The 15,319-nt window shown below is 41.1% G+C and overlaps 1 pseudogene; it reads right to left on the reverse strand.

Annotated features, from left to right (window-relative positions):
- Positions 1–238: 238 nt before the first annotated feature.
- LOC117347605 overlaps positions 239–15,319 on the reverse strand; it is a 39,048-nt pseudogene continuing 23,967 nt past the window's right edge.

Raw genomic sequence — 15,319 nt, forward strand, 5'->3', positions numbered from 1 at the left:
ACCAGGACAGGGCACAGGGCAAGCAGGCAGGTAGCCATCCCCCTCCCACCCCCCAAATAGAACTCAGTATTGTAAAACTGTTGGATAATGTCCCACATTCATTTTATATTTATAAAAAACCCATTTAACAGTGCAGGTGTTTAAAGCCTGTTCTAACTTTCTTCTAGAAAACTTTGCATAATTTAAAGTCCAGGGTAATTAAGTATTAAGATGTACTGAAAAATGTGCTAACTTACTGTTATCTCAGACAGATCACTTGTGCTCTTTGGGCTGCAATGTGGGTCTTAAGATTTGTTTCCCCATCCAGGCTAACTGTGGTAGTATGACAAGAGCCATCTGCTCTATCTGAAGACAGCACACTAAATCGGCAGGAAAAAAATTTAATCTTTAGCTACTCTCACAATATCACCCACCCTAATATTTTTTGATCTGGTTTTCACAAGGCCACCACTTCGAACAGCATATACTGGTGCTCCATTTACTTCATTGTCTGCTTTGTGCCGTAACCAATCCTCATAACCCTGTTTTATGGTCGTTACTGTTATTACAAAGAAAAATGGAAGTCCACTAGTCACAGGACTTGTAGGGGTATCTATCATAAGCTGAACAAGAAATATAATAAGAAAATAGAAATTGGCTATTATTCTGAACTGTTCAAATAGATTTTTAGGAACAGAACTTCTTACTGTATACTTGGATGATATGATTTTGTTGTCTGCAGATTTCTGGGGTGTGTAATGCTCATGTTGTGGAAACCGATTTGCTACATGAATTGTTCAAGTTTCACTAGGATGTGGTGGGTCAAAACCCAGCTGCTGCCAGACTCAGGGCAATATCTCAGTGGCTGTGAGCTGACTGCTGTCCCGAGGTGCTCAGTCCCAGCATTCCATGACTGCGTCCCTGATGCGACTTCACGGCCGTACGGTGCTTCCTCCTCCAGCCGCCAGCCTCATCCTTCCCCCCGATGCCCATCTGTCACTAAGGCGAGCAGACCCGCCCATCCAGAAGTGCAGCCGTGGGAGGCGGAGCCAAGCACCGAAAGCAAAAGCAATGCCGAGTAGCACTTGAAGAACCGCGGTGGACAACAGCGGTAACCCAATCCTGTCAAGAAGGGCAGGCATTTTATATCCGGGAGGGGGGGGGAGGTTTATATTCACTCCATAAGATGCACCCTTATTTCCACCCACTTTTTTGGGGAAAAAATGTGTCTTTGGAAGCAAAAAATACAGTACATGTTAGTTGCTTGTTCACTCTTTCCAAAAATACTAGGACTAGGGGGCATGTGATGAAGTCACTAAGTAGTAGATTTAAAACAAATTGAAGAAAATATTTCTTCAAACAACAAAACTCTGGAATTCATTGCCAGAGAATATAGTGGAATCAGTTAGCTTAGCAGGGTTTAAAAAAGGTTTGGATCATTTCCTAACAGAGAAGTCCAAAGGCCATTATTGAGATGGCTTGGGGAAATCCATTGCTTATTGCTAGGATAAGCAGAATAAAATTTGTTTTACTACTTGGGATCTAGCTAGATACCTTGGACCTGGGTTGGCCACTGTTGGAAACAGGATACTGGGCTTGATGGACCAATATGGCAATTCTTATGTTCTTATAATGCATCAAACACAGATATTAATTCATTTTAGTAATAGGGTCCACAACATTTATTGACTAGGAAAAAGAAAATTTCTTCCTGACCTCAAGACCACATAAATTCACATTTACAGTACCAATTAGAATCTCAGGAATGATTTCCTTTCCTATATATTACTTTAAGAAAGCAAATGTAATGCTGATCCATTATTAGAATGAATTCCTTTAGTCAAAAGGGAGATGTGTTCATACCATTTGTTTTATAACAAAATAATGTTACAAGGGCATGTGGTAAATTAGCAAATGGCTTTTATGCTTCTTAACCTCAACAATTCTATTTAGTGTTATAATGGTCTTTACATACCTCCAGGCTGAAATTACTAAAAAAAACCTGTTAATTTTCCAACTGAGATTTTCAATGAGAAAAAATCTTCATAAATCTAGCATAGAATTATATTGTTAAATAACTGGAAGTCATGACCACAGCTTGCCTAGTGTGTTGGTATTCCAGTCTCCAAGGGCTGCAAAAGGTCAGATTTTCAAGATATCCCTAATGAATATTCGTGAGAGAGATGTGCATGCCTACAGCTTCCACTGCATGCAAATATATCATATGTATATTCATTAAGGATATCTTGAAATCCTTTTCTGTTGACAGTCTTTAGAGAACTGGGAATAAAGTCCACTTGCCTAATGCCACCTATAAACTGGCAGAGATTTCCAATGAAATATACAATTATGTGATGATCGTCATGAGCACGAAATTGATAACTGCAGAATGTCTCCAGAAATAGGAGCACACATTATTGAAGTGGTGCCTAAACAGATGATAACTTCCCCCTTTTTAGAAAGCTGCGGTAGCGGCTGCTGCGTGGCAAACACTCCGACGCCCATTAAATCCCTATGGGCATTGGAGCAATTGCCGCAGCTTTGTAAAAGGAGCTCTTTGTTAGCAAGCATGTAAATAGATCATCATGTGTTTCTGTGTGTGTGTGAGTGTGCACATGTGAATGTATAAAAAATGCTCCCCTTCACCCCTCAATAACCTTTGAACTGTTCACAGAATTTTATGCATAATTCTGTTATAAAACATGCAGTGGACCACAGCTTACACTTGTAATGACATCCCTGACACGTAGAATACCTTTGTATTATTTCACACAGGGAATGAACAAGTCTACACTGGCTTTTACTAAACCGCGGTAGAGCTTCTTACCACAGGCCGCTGAGGTAAATGCTGCAACACTCATAGGAATTGAATGAGCATTGGAGCATTACCTCGCTTGTCTGCAGTAAAAAAGCTCTACCGCGGCTTAGCAAAACGAGCTCATAGTTCTGGGCTGTCCAAGTCCGATTTTCGAGATCTACTGGCATGCCAGGTTTTAAGGATATCCACAATGAATATGCATGAGAGAGGGATTTGCATACCAAGAAGACAAGTGCAAGCAAATCTCTCTCATGCATATTCATTGTGGATATCCTGAAAACCTGGCCTGCCAGTAGATCTAGAGGACCGGACTTGGGCAGCCCTGCCTTAGATCATTGAATTCTTAGCTAAATTAAAGCACTTTGTGACATCACTGAGAATATTTAAAGTTGGTCAACATTGTAGTCACAACTTTTTTTTTTTTTTGAGTAGTGTCAAAATTGAACATCTGAAAGGCTGAAAACAAACTGTGAAAATAAACTAAAATCATAAAAATACTTTGGATGGGGCTATAATTTTAGAGGAATGGGGCTATTTAGGAGGATTGGATAACATCGCTATGCATCTGTAGTGTGATGCTGAAAGAGTGGCTGCTGCTTGCTTAATCAGGGCTCGTGCATTTCCTAAGCCTCAACGGAGCAGAAGATTGATTCCAGGCTGCCTGTACAAATTTGCATACGTTAACTGCTTGAGCAATTTCAGAGCAGTTTATAGGAAGATTGCCCTAAGAAACTTTGTGCACCATGGGATTTTACAGTCCCCAACAGCTGGAACTCCTGTATCACTTTGCTGAATATAAAACAGCACTAGAATACAATGCAGTAAGAGGGATCTTGGTTGACCGTAAATGAGGAAGACCACTTTGTATATTCTTGATAAAAGGCATTGGGGGTCATTACGGAAGGTTAGGCAGCATTTACACATATAAAGAGCTAGTTTGCAAGTAAATGGTATGCATATATTAACCACAGCAGTATTTTATCATGGGACCCTTTTAATAATGTATAAAGCCTGGGTGGTACACGCAAGGAGTATGCCCAGCATTTACCTTACACTTAGGGTCAGATTCTGTAATTGACACCTAAAAAAGAGAGGCACCTATTATATGTCAATCACACTTATGCACCCATAGCAGCACCTAACTTAAAACTTAGGCACCTGTAATATAGGTCAGGGCACCTAGCAGCATCTAAGTCTTTCTACACCTCTAAACATACCTACTTTGGTGTTAGGCATTTGTTTTGTAGAATCGTGCCTAAGAAGATAAACGCCTATCTTCCAATTACATTTTTTTAAAAAGCTTTTTAATGAAGTATATGCCCAGAATCCAATCCCTTGATGCAATCCCCTGAGAGCAGACCTTCCCTCAATCTAATACTACCTAAAATCAGACCCTTCTGATCCAATTCATCCCATAGGCACCCTTCTGACTTATCCAGGGGTTATCTTTGTAGTCTCATGATCCTGAATATCAGCAATCCTCCTCTTCTCTGGTCATATAACTGACCTGGTTTCAATGAAGCATATTATGCAGCTTATACATACATTTTGGCAGCCATTTTCATCACTGAAAGAGCATGGGCAGGAGCAAGTAGGAATCACTCCTGCCCCAATGTCTCGCTAGACTACTAGGGAAACAAGGTAGGCCTGCTGATCAGACCACTACCACCTGCAATGTCCTACCGTCACTTGTCCAGTTACTCAAGCATATTACTGTTACTGCAATAAATTCATCCATTGTCGCTGGCATCAAAGAGCATTTCCAATATTTAATAGACATTTATTTTTCTGTTCATCCACTACACAGTATTGGTTCTCTTCTATGCCCGTGTCTGAAAGACAATCCAATTATCATCTCCCAAATGATGTAAAAACACAGGCAACTAAATCTTTAGGAATGTTGTACCAAAACCAGATCAAAATGGAAAGCTCTATTTGTGATTCACAAATAGTTGTACAAAATATTGTCCTTTTTTATACTTTAATAAAAAGATTTTTATTAAATCATAAGTATTCAAGGCTTGTGCAGATGTGGACAGAGTCCATGGGAATGGGGAGGGACAGAGCTCTTGGGGATGGGGGAAGGATGGAATCAGAGCCCATGAGGATGGGGACAAACTTTGATCCTTTGTCATTCTCTACCCTCTAGGCTTAGTATTTTTGAAAACAAGTGATTCATATATATCTGACCCACTCCACTCAGTATTTTATAGACCTCTATGATATCTCCCCTTAGGATTTCTATGAGTGTCGGAGTAGCATTTAGTGCTCTGGGCTACAGTAGAAACTTCTACCATGGCTTAGTAAAAAGGGAGGGGGATAATTCACAGCAGCTAACAATCAAAACATACATAAATCAGACCAAACAAATGCTGAGGACAGGAAAATAACTACTGCATCCAAATGTAATTCACTCTAAAAAATAAATTAATATGACATGAGCTAAGTCTAAAATCCCACCTCATGCAATAATATCAGACTAAAGAAAAAAAAATGTTCCTATTGTAGAAACCAAAATCATGCCAAACATATCTGTTATTCATTGGAGAATAATCCTTAAAAACTATGATCAGCCCTTGAAGCTGAGAACAGCAGTGCCAAATGCCCACACAAAACAGAAACTTCTTAAGCCTCTTCCTGAAAATAGTCTTTGTTTCCAACATGCAACGATCTGTAGACCAGCTATAGAATAAAGCGCGATCTCTCATTTCTGCAAGTGGATCCGCATTAATGATGGAATATGATGTAACTGAGTGGCTTCTGAACAAAGAGAATCCTCTAGAAAATTGCCCTTCTAATGAACTAATTCCTATTAGTAGTACCAGAAGACTACTTCCAGGGTCTACACCAGCATTATGAATCCAGAGTGAGATGCAGTGGGAGAAGAAGTCCAGCCCTACCCTATTCCATTATACTGTCAGGAATCACCTCCGGGCAAGTAATGAAGGTGGCTAGGGTGTGAGGGTTGGAGCCTGGGAGAGCATCAGGGGGATTTGAATCAATAAGGGGTATGGTAGAGATCAATATCAAAATTGGAGGCTAGAGAAGTGGAGTAAAGGGATCCGAAATGGGGTGATGGAGGAGGGGAAATTGGATTTGAGGAGTGGTTTGGAAGATCAGAGTGGGGAGACTGGGGAATTTGAGGAGAGAGATCAGATTGGCAACCAAGCAGCTGGCATCTAGAAGTTCTCTGGCTGCTGGCTGTTATTCAGTGCTGGCTCCTCTATAGTTGAGTGACCACAAGTAGGATAGCCTTATGTGCAATTTTCTCTAGCCACTTAGCTATACAGGCATGACACTGAATATGTCCTATGCCGACATAAGATTTGCCTTATCCCTAACTCACACCCCCCCACAGACCACTGCTCCCCTGCCCAGTTTTAGAGTGGGCAGTTAAAGTCAATATTCACTGGTATCACCCTGTTAAGTGTTGTTGAACATTGGCAGCAGGACTGCTTTGCATAATTTAAGCAATAATTTAAATATGGTTTATGTTTGGAGGGAGGGTTGTGTGTGGTGAAAAGTCTCAGGAGTTCTCAGTAAGACACACTTACCTTTCCCATGCTTTTGAAGGAAAAGGCAACATGGCTGCAAGGTTAAACCTCTAGAGCTCCCCAGTGCTTGATATGCTGAAAACTAATTTGCCAGTTAATTTACTATGCAAATAATAATTGATAATTTGATGCTGAGCTGATGTTTCAGTCTCTGGGAATAATAACTGACACTTTGGTTTTTCATTTTCTGGTATACACTGGCAACAGAACTGTCCTTTTTTTTCTGTGCTTCTTCCTGCCCTGTCCTCACCTCCAGCCTTCAGTTTTCCATCTCTCTCTGTTTCTAGTCTATCTTCTTTCATTTCTTCTGCAATTCTCCTACACATCAAAAATAGTTTGTGCACTATAGGACTGCCATCTGGACAGCAGAAGTGTGCCATCCCATGGCTCATCCAAATCACTACCACTTGGGCCTGGTCCTGAAATGCTTCTCAAACAAGTGCTGGCGAAAGACAGCGCCTCCTGAGAAAGACACATTTTAAATGTCACAAATAAATAATCAATCGAGATTAATTGACATTCTAGAAAAAGCCCATATTCCTATTGGAAAATTTGATAAATATACAGTCTTATCTTATCTTAAGTCACCACGTCTGATACAGCAAGTTACAGTAAATTAAAAGAAGACATCCAACAAGACTGTCTAAGGTAGATCACAGTAGAGAATGACACGGGGACAAATTTTTCCCTGTCCCCACCGGAAATCATTTAACCGTCCCATCCCTGCGAGTTCTTTTCCTGTCCCTGTCCCATTCCTGCAAACTCCGCCCTCATCTGCACAAGCCTCAAACACTTTAAAATCATAAGTGTTCAAGTCTTGTGTAGTTAAAGCAGAGCTTACACGAATGGGGCAGGGAAAGCGTCAGCGACAAAACTCACGGGGACAGGATGGGGAAATTGAGTTTCTTTGGGGATGGGGGACAAATTTCTCCCCATGCCATTTCTAGTTCACAGTCAGTACTGCAGATAAAACACATCCCAGTTATAGAGAACATTGATAAATATATGCCAAAATTTGAAGCTAACTAGGTAGTGTCACGTTTCATGTTTATTAAAGTTTGATATCCTGCCTTGATAAGAGGAGACTGAGAGGGGACATGATCGAAACATTCAAGATAATGAAGGGAATAGACTTAGTAGATAAAGACAGGTTGTTCACCCTCTCCAAGGTAGAGAGAATGAGAGGGCACTCTCTAAAGTTAAAAGGGGATAGATTCCGTACAAACGTAAGGAAGTTCTTCCTCACCCAGAGAGTGGCAGAGAACTGGAATGCTCTTCCGGAATCTGTTATAAGGGAAAACACCCTCCAGGGATTCAAGATAAGGTTGGACGAGTTCCTGCTGAACCAGAATGAACGTAGGTAGGGCTGGTCTCGGTTAGGGCACTGGTGTTTGACCTGGGGGCCGCCACGTGATTAACCACTGGTCTGACCCAGCAGCGGCAATTCTTATGTTGTTACGTTCTTATCAAAATTCAAAGCGGTTATACATAGTTTAAAATAAAAAATAAAACAAATCAAAGAAAAAAAAGGGGAAGAAAAAACTAAACCATAGACACTTAAACATAAGACAGAGACATACGAGTAGACAATGACTAACTGGAACAAGAGGAAAAAAGGGGAAGAACTACAATATTAATATAGGAAAGAATAAAAGGAGGGGGGAAACCAGGAGGTTGGCCGAAAAGGCCAATCTAACAGTTTTAAAACATCCTTAGATGAATGATTATGCATCAAAAGCATCTTTAAAAAGAAATGGTTTTAAACTGGATTTGAAGTTATGTAGTGACGTAATCTATCTTAAGTGATTTGGAGCTGTGTTCCAAAGCGAGGGAGCAGTTAAGGAAACGGTATTAGTTCTCGTGGTGTTGATATATCATAGTGAAGGGATTTAAAGTAAATGTTGGTTAGAGGATCGGAGACAGCACTGTGAGGAATGGGGAATCAAAAGTCTATTAATTAATTCAGGCCGACCTGAATGTCATCAACCTGATCTTGTAAGTAATTTGATGTTCAACGGGTAGCCAATGTATACAGAGGAGAACCACTACAGCATAAGAAAATCACACATTGAGACAATACTGAATTACTCACTTGGGGATCCTTTTACTAAAAGGAAGTAAGCCCTTAAAGCAGAATTAGCATGGGGAAACAGGCTACTGCAAAATAGTTTAACAGATTTTATGGTCCCTTTCAGTTCCTTGATGATCCTCGGATGGATGCCATCCGGTCCCAGGGATTTATCGCTCTTAAGTCTATCAATCTGCCTACACACCTCCTCTAGACTGATTGAATCCTGTCAGCTTTCCGTCTTTGTTTCCATCATATAGCCTGATGGGTTCCAGTATGCTGTGTACATCTTCCTTGGTAAATATAGACGCAAAAAATGTGTTCAGTTTGTTGGTGATTACTTTGTCCTCCTTTAGCGCTCCCTTTATTCCATGGTCATCCAACGGTCCCATCGCTTCCTTCACGGGTTGTTTCCCCAGAGAGTGGTAGAAAACTGAAATGCTCTTCCGAAGTCTGTCATAGGGGAAAACACTTTCCAGGGATTCTGCAGAACCAGAACGTACGCAGATAGGACTAGTCTCAGTTAGGGCACTGGTCTTTGACCAGAGGGCCTCCACGTGAGCGGACTTCGGGGCATGATGGCCGCTGCTGGGTCTGACCCAGAAGCGGCAGTTCTTATGTTCTTATGATATTTTGCCTGTTTTTCTGTACTAAGCAGTTGAGTAGCCTAATGGTTAGTGAAGTAAAGCTTGACTCCTGGGGAATTGAGTTCAATTCCCACTTTAGCTCCCCATGACCGTGGGCAAGTCACAATACTCAATTGCTTCAGGGAACACCTTAGATTGTCCCTAGTGTCCTCACAGAGAAACTACCTGCATTTGGGACTCAGTTCTGTAAATAGTGCCCAAATTTGGACGCCAAAAACAAATGCATGACACTCCAAGTTGGGCACCATTTATAGAATAGCACTTAGTGTAAATCCCAGTACCTAAATAAGGCACATCCCCCCAAATAGCATAACTCTAGAAATGCCCATGCCCCTCCCTGATCACACTCCTTTTCAGATCCACATAGAACAATTTACACACAAATCTTATATAGACTATAAAGATGCACACAAATGTCAATTACTGACAATTAGCACCAATAATTGTTAGTGCACAATTATTAGAGTTAATTAAACTGCAAGTTCAATATGGGCATGCATCCAAATTTGCATGCAGAATTTTGAAAGCCTACATGTAAAGAATTAGGGTGCTAGTGTGTACAATGTCATATATGTCTAGTAGTACTATATAAAATAGTAGTAGCATTAACTATTTAAAAAAAACATTTAAAACTTTAAAAAAATATTTTTGTATAGGGGTTTGTCATGGATGAAGAAGTGTGCATTCCTACATTATCCAGCTTATGCATTCTGATTACTGAATGATAACTGGATAAATAGGAGGTAACAATTGGTAAGGAAATTTATCGTCAAATGTGCTCTATCCTCTGGGTGTAATTCATATCTTAGTAGTCCACGTTATCTTCCCAGTGCTGCTGTCACTATATTTTAAGGGAGAAAAAGCTATAGAATTCCCGACAGGCCATGATTCGCATTTCCTGCTGCATCAGGGGAAATTATTGAACAAACGAGTAGCCGCTTCAATGATTCTCTTCCAGGATAGAGCACATTTGAAGATAAGTTTCCTTACCAATTGTTACCTATTTTTCTATGAAATATCAGTTAAAAGATATGAACTGTCAAAACTTTTGAATACTGTACTGAGTCTTTGTAGACCAAGGATGTTTTTTCCTATGTAGCTGTAAGCAGAGCATAACTAACATAGAGTTTTTCCAGGTGACAACTATCCCTGGAAAGAACTGAGGTCTTTTCTCCGTTAATGATAGGAAAATGTCTTGGATAACCTCTGGTGCAGTGGGGTTTTCTGAATATATTTGGTGTGGTGAAGTGACAATTTTTAATAAACAATTTTCCTTGAATTATATATCCAACAAGAAGAGACACTGGAGATGTCAAATCCAACCAAGTGGTCAGAAATCCTTTATTTGCAGTTTGTATCAAAGTTTAAAACAAGCAAAGTTCCAAAAGACAAAGTCCCGACTAGGATCCGAGTTTCAGCAATACCATCGCCTTCCTCAGGGGACAGTTGTAAACTTGCAAAGTGCTATAAACTGCACATGTAAACTATAAAGAAAATAGACTGTTAAAGACAGGCTCCATAAAAAATCCTAACCGGAGTGAAGTTTAAAGAAAGGCTTGCCTACCGCGTCGGCATCTCTTAATCCAGAAAGCATTATAAAACTATACCTTACCTTGAAAAACCGGAAGTTACATCAAAGCAAGGACTCTGGTGGCAGAGAGAAAGCCCGAACGGGTCTCTGGTGCAGATCGGGGCAGCAAGGCACTCTCCTTCCCGGCAGCAAGACTCTGTCCTCTCCTCCCTGGCCAGGCAAAAGCAGCGGTAGCAAAGGGGCCAACGAATCGGTAAGTCCGATTTTTTTCAATAACAATCCGATTCAAATCGATTCACCCAATGTGAATCAGAGAATCAATTTGAATCACGAATCGGGCAGCACTATAAAGCACTGTCCCCCTCCCCCTCACCATAATCTCCCTACCAATGCATTATGCCTTTCCCACTCATCTGCAGTTAATGTTTCTGTTTATTAAAATATGATATACTGCCATAGCATAGTACAGTTCACAACGGTTTACAATAAAAAAATATCAAATAAAACAATGTTAAATGAACTCCATTAGGAAGGACAGAGTACAATACTGGGTTTCAAAAAGGGACTGGATGACTTCCTGGAAGCGAAGGGGATTGCAGGGTATAGATAGAAGGTTACTCTTCAGGACATAAGCGAAAAGCATATGAGAGTTTTAGGGTAGGAGCACTATCAGGTCCTGGACCTGAGGGGCCGCCGCGTGAGCGGACTGCCGGGCACGATGAACCTCCGGTCTGACCCGACAGAGGCAATTCTTATGTTCTTATGTTCTTAAAGCAGAAAATTACAGTTCCAATTCCATCTTGCTGTTTCGGCAGGACCAACTTCGATAGCACCAAGAAAAATCAGTAGATATGATTATTTTGTGTAATATTGCATCCTTCAATGAATTGGCACCTGTGTTTCTGAATACAGGCTGCTTTGCATAGGCTGAAAGCTATGCAGATGTATTGTCAATTATCTTAGAAATTAACCAGATTTAAGGTATCCTGTAGTGATCCATCCTTGACCCTTAATTAGGATTTGTGCTCTGTTTCTTAGCAGCCTAGTTTGAATGTAGGTTGAAGAACTAACCAGAATCAAAGCAACTTCAGTTCCACCTGTGAGCCAGATAGTGAGGGACAAAACCACGGCATAAACCATGATTAAAAAGTATTTAAAAATAGCTTCATTCTCATATATGACACAAACAGAAATAATTAACATCACTTTTCTAGATGTATTAATGCATCTTTGGTATCTGGTGTCTTGTCAACACAATCATTTTTCACACCTAGTGAAATTAAAGCTGTTGGCTTGTGACGTTTCTTCTAAGCCCACAGATGGAATGCAGTGGTACACTACTATCTCTCACTTTTTTTTTTTTTTTTTTTTAACTGAGGTTCATTAAAGATACTAGTCTGCTGAGAAAGATTTAAGACTCTTCTTCTTGCCTAAGCAAAGAAAACATTGGTGTATTGGCAACAAATAAGAATTCCTTTGTTTTTTCCAAATATGCCTGGAATAAATTATCTGAGTTTGTCTGCCAAGCCCCTTCCTTTACCTTGTTTAAAAGCAGACTGAAAACCCACCTTTTTGATATAGCCTTCAATCTATAACCCTACCCCCCACTGCCCACCAACCCAGCCCGCACATTAACTGTATCCATGACATCCTGTTTGTCTGTCTTGTCTATTTAGATTATAAGCTCTTTCGAGCAGGGACTGTTTTCTTCTTCTTTGTGATTCTGTACAGCGCTGTGTACATCTGGTAGCGCTAAAGAAATAATTCATAGTAGTAGTATGAAGAGTTTCAGTCTTTGGGAAGCAGAGCTGAAATTGTGATGTCATAATGCCTCATTCCACCAATAAGAGCCAACCTCATCAGTGATGTCACAATGGCTCGTCCTGTACTCCCATCTGCCCTCCAACCCAGCCAGCAGATTAACCGGTCCCCTTAACTATATCCATGACATCCTGTTTGTCTGTCTTGTCTATTTAGATTATAAGCTCTTTCGAGCAGGGACTGTTTTCTTCTTTGTGACTCTGTAAAGCGATGCATACATCTGGTAGCGCTATAGAAATAATTAATAGTAATAGCAGCAGTAATAGTAAAAGGAGGGTAAAAGGGATAAAACTTGATTTACCGTGTTTTCTGTGTGGTTGCAACCAAAGCAGTTTACATATTTTAGACAGGTACTTATTTTGTACCCGGGGCAATGAAGTGTTAAGTGATTTGCCCAGAGTCAAAGAGAGCTGCAGTAGGAATTGAACTCAAAACCTCAGGGTGCTGAGGCAGCTGCTCTAACCACTAGGCTACTCCTCCACTATAAGTTGTGCTACAATTCTTTCAGCATGACCAGCAAAAGATGCATGCTATACACCAGGGGTCCTCAAACTTTTTAAACAGGGGGCCTCAGACCGTTGGAGGGCCGGACTATAGTTTTAAAAAAAAACTATGAACAAATTCTTATGCACTTCAGGAAAAAAAGGACCCCTTAACCGCAAAAAAAGGCCCTACTAACTGCAAAATAAAAAATAAAAAAATAGACCTCCTAACTTAAAAAAAAAAATCCTAACTTGTTCTTACCTTGGTCCTCAGGCAACAGCAGGCTTTGAACAGGCAAGCTCGTGACTCGACCGATCACACCCAATACTGAGAGGAAGAGTCGAGAGACACTGTGGGCCCGGGACGAGTCGGCTGCTAAGCAGGACAGGCATCGGCGGCAAAAACACCCAGCGGGCCGGATAAATGTTTTCGGCGGGCCGCATGTGGCCCACGGGCCACAATTTGAGGACCCCTGCTACACACCATGGGCCCGATTCTATATGCTATAGGTCACCTAAAAAAATTGGTGCCAACTAGAATGGTGCTAAGCATGATTCTAAAAAGTTAGGTGTACTGTATGGAATCACACTTAGCATTGCCTAAGCAATATTAGGTATCGCTAGGCATCTTAACTTTAGGCGCACCATATTTATACCAGGGATTCCTTTGCCTAAATACCAGTGCCTAATTCAAAAACATGACCACGATCCACCCGTAACCATGTCCACTTTTAGGCAGGCTCTTTGGACTAGGTGCCTACTTTATATAGAACTGTGTTTTTTTGAGTAGGTGCCATTAATTGTCCAATTAATGGCAATTATGAGGAGTTAAGAACTAATTATTTGCACTGATTAAGCCTATTAAATCATTAAGTTAGGTAACCAACATCGTCCAAGCGCACTGATGCAGGCACCTAACTTTAGACCAGGGGTCTCAAAGCCCCTCCTCGAGGGCCGCATTCCAGTCGGGTTTTCAGTATTTCCCCAATGAATATGCATGAGATCTATTAGCATCCAATGAAAGCAGTGTATGCAAATAGATCTCGAGGAGGGACTTTGAGATCTCTGCTTTAGACGGACTATGTAGAATTTGCAAGTGTGTGTTCCATTTTAAAATGATTCTACTAACCCAGGGGTGTCCAATGTCGGTCCTCGAGGGCCGCAGTCCAGTCGGATTTTCAGGATTTCCCCAATGAATATACATGAGGTCTATTTGCATGCACTGCTTTCGTTGTATGCTAATAGATCTCATGCATATTCATTGGGGAAATCCTGAAAACCCGACTGGATTGCGGCCCTCGAGGACCGACATTGGACACCCCTGTACTAACCCGATTCCAAGATTTTCAGTAGCACATTGTTGGATAGTGGAACTAACTGCAGAACTAACTGGTTAATTGCAGGGCAGTCTAGGGGCAGAGTCTGGGTAGAGCCAGGATTTACCCAGTTATTTTCAATGTACTAATCTAATAACAGCCCAGATAAAGTTAGCAAGTATCATGAGGATATCATAGAACAGGGGTAGGGAACTCAGTCGGGTTTTCAGGATTCCCCCAATGAATATGCATGAGATCTATTTGCATGCACTGCTTTCAATACATATTCATTGGGGAAATCCTGAAACCCCGACTGGAATACGGCTCTCGAGGACCGGAGTTCCCTACCCCTGCACTAGAAGTTGTGGCAACCATTTTGGAAAGGCAGCTGCTAGGGACAGGAGTAAGTGGGCTTTGCTCCTGTCCCATCACACCTGCTGGACCATCAGGGATCACAGGTAAGCCCAGGTGGCCTACAAGTTGGAAGAATGAGAGGGGGGTGGAGATATTTGTGTGGTTGGGGAAAGCAGGAGCAGGGTTTGGAATCACTTGAGAGGGAAAGAGGAATTGGAATTGGAGAGGGGGGATCAGAGGGCCTCTGCATATTTTTATCTTTTTTGTTATGTAGGTGCCAGTTGATATTGGCACCCAGTACCTCTTAGGGAAAGGAAGAACAGTCTGGATCGGCTGTTTGGCCTTTATCTGCCATCGTATTTCTATGTTTCTATCTGTGAGGTCAGTCATTTTGCCCAGCAATAAGGTAGCGGAAGAATGGCATCTTTATCAGATAAGCCTTCAATAGAGCAGGCCGCACACTGCAGTTTTCCACAAGGATGTAACTGAGCTTTACCACTGTATCAGCCAGACAAGGCCAAATGCTAGTCAGGCATAATTAGATGTTATGAAAGGTTATTAAAGAATCTCTCTAAAACAATCAAGTCTAGTTTTCAAAGAAAAAAAAAAGACGACTCTGAAGCTGATGAATTGATATCATTGATATCTCTGCAATTACTATTCACTGGGGACAATAAAAGCAGATACTTCAGCACTAGTTTTTCCAAGGTGATACTTAATGCTTGGATAGTGGGATATAATCCTCTCTG

The sequence above is a fragment of the Geotrypetes seraphini genome, chromosome 13 (genome assembly GCF_902459505.1).
Source record: "Geotrypetes seraphini chromosome 13, aGeoSer1.1, whole genome shotgun sequence".
NCBI classification, from domain to species: Eukaryota; Metazoa; Chordata; class Amphibia; order Gymnophiona; family Dermophiidae; genus Geotrypetes; species Geotrypetes seraphini.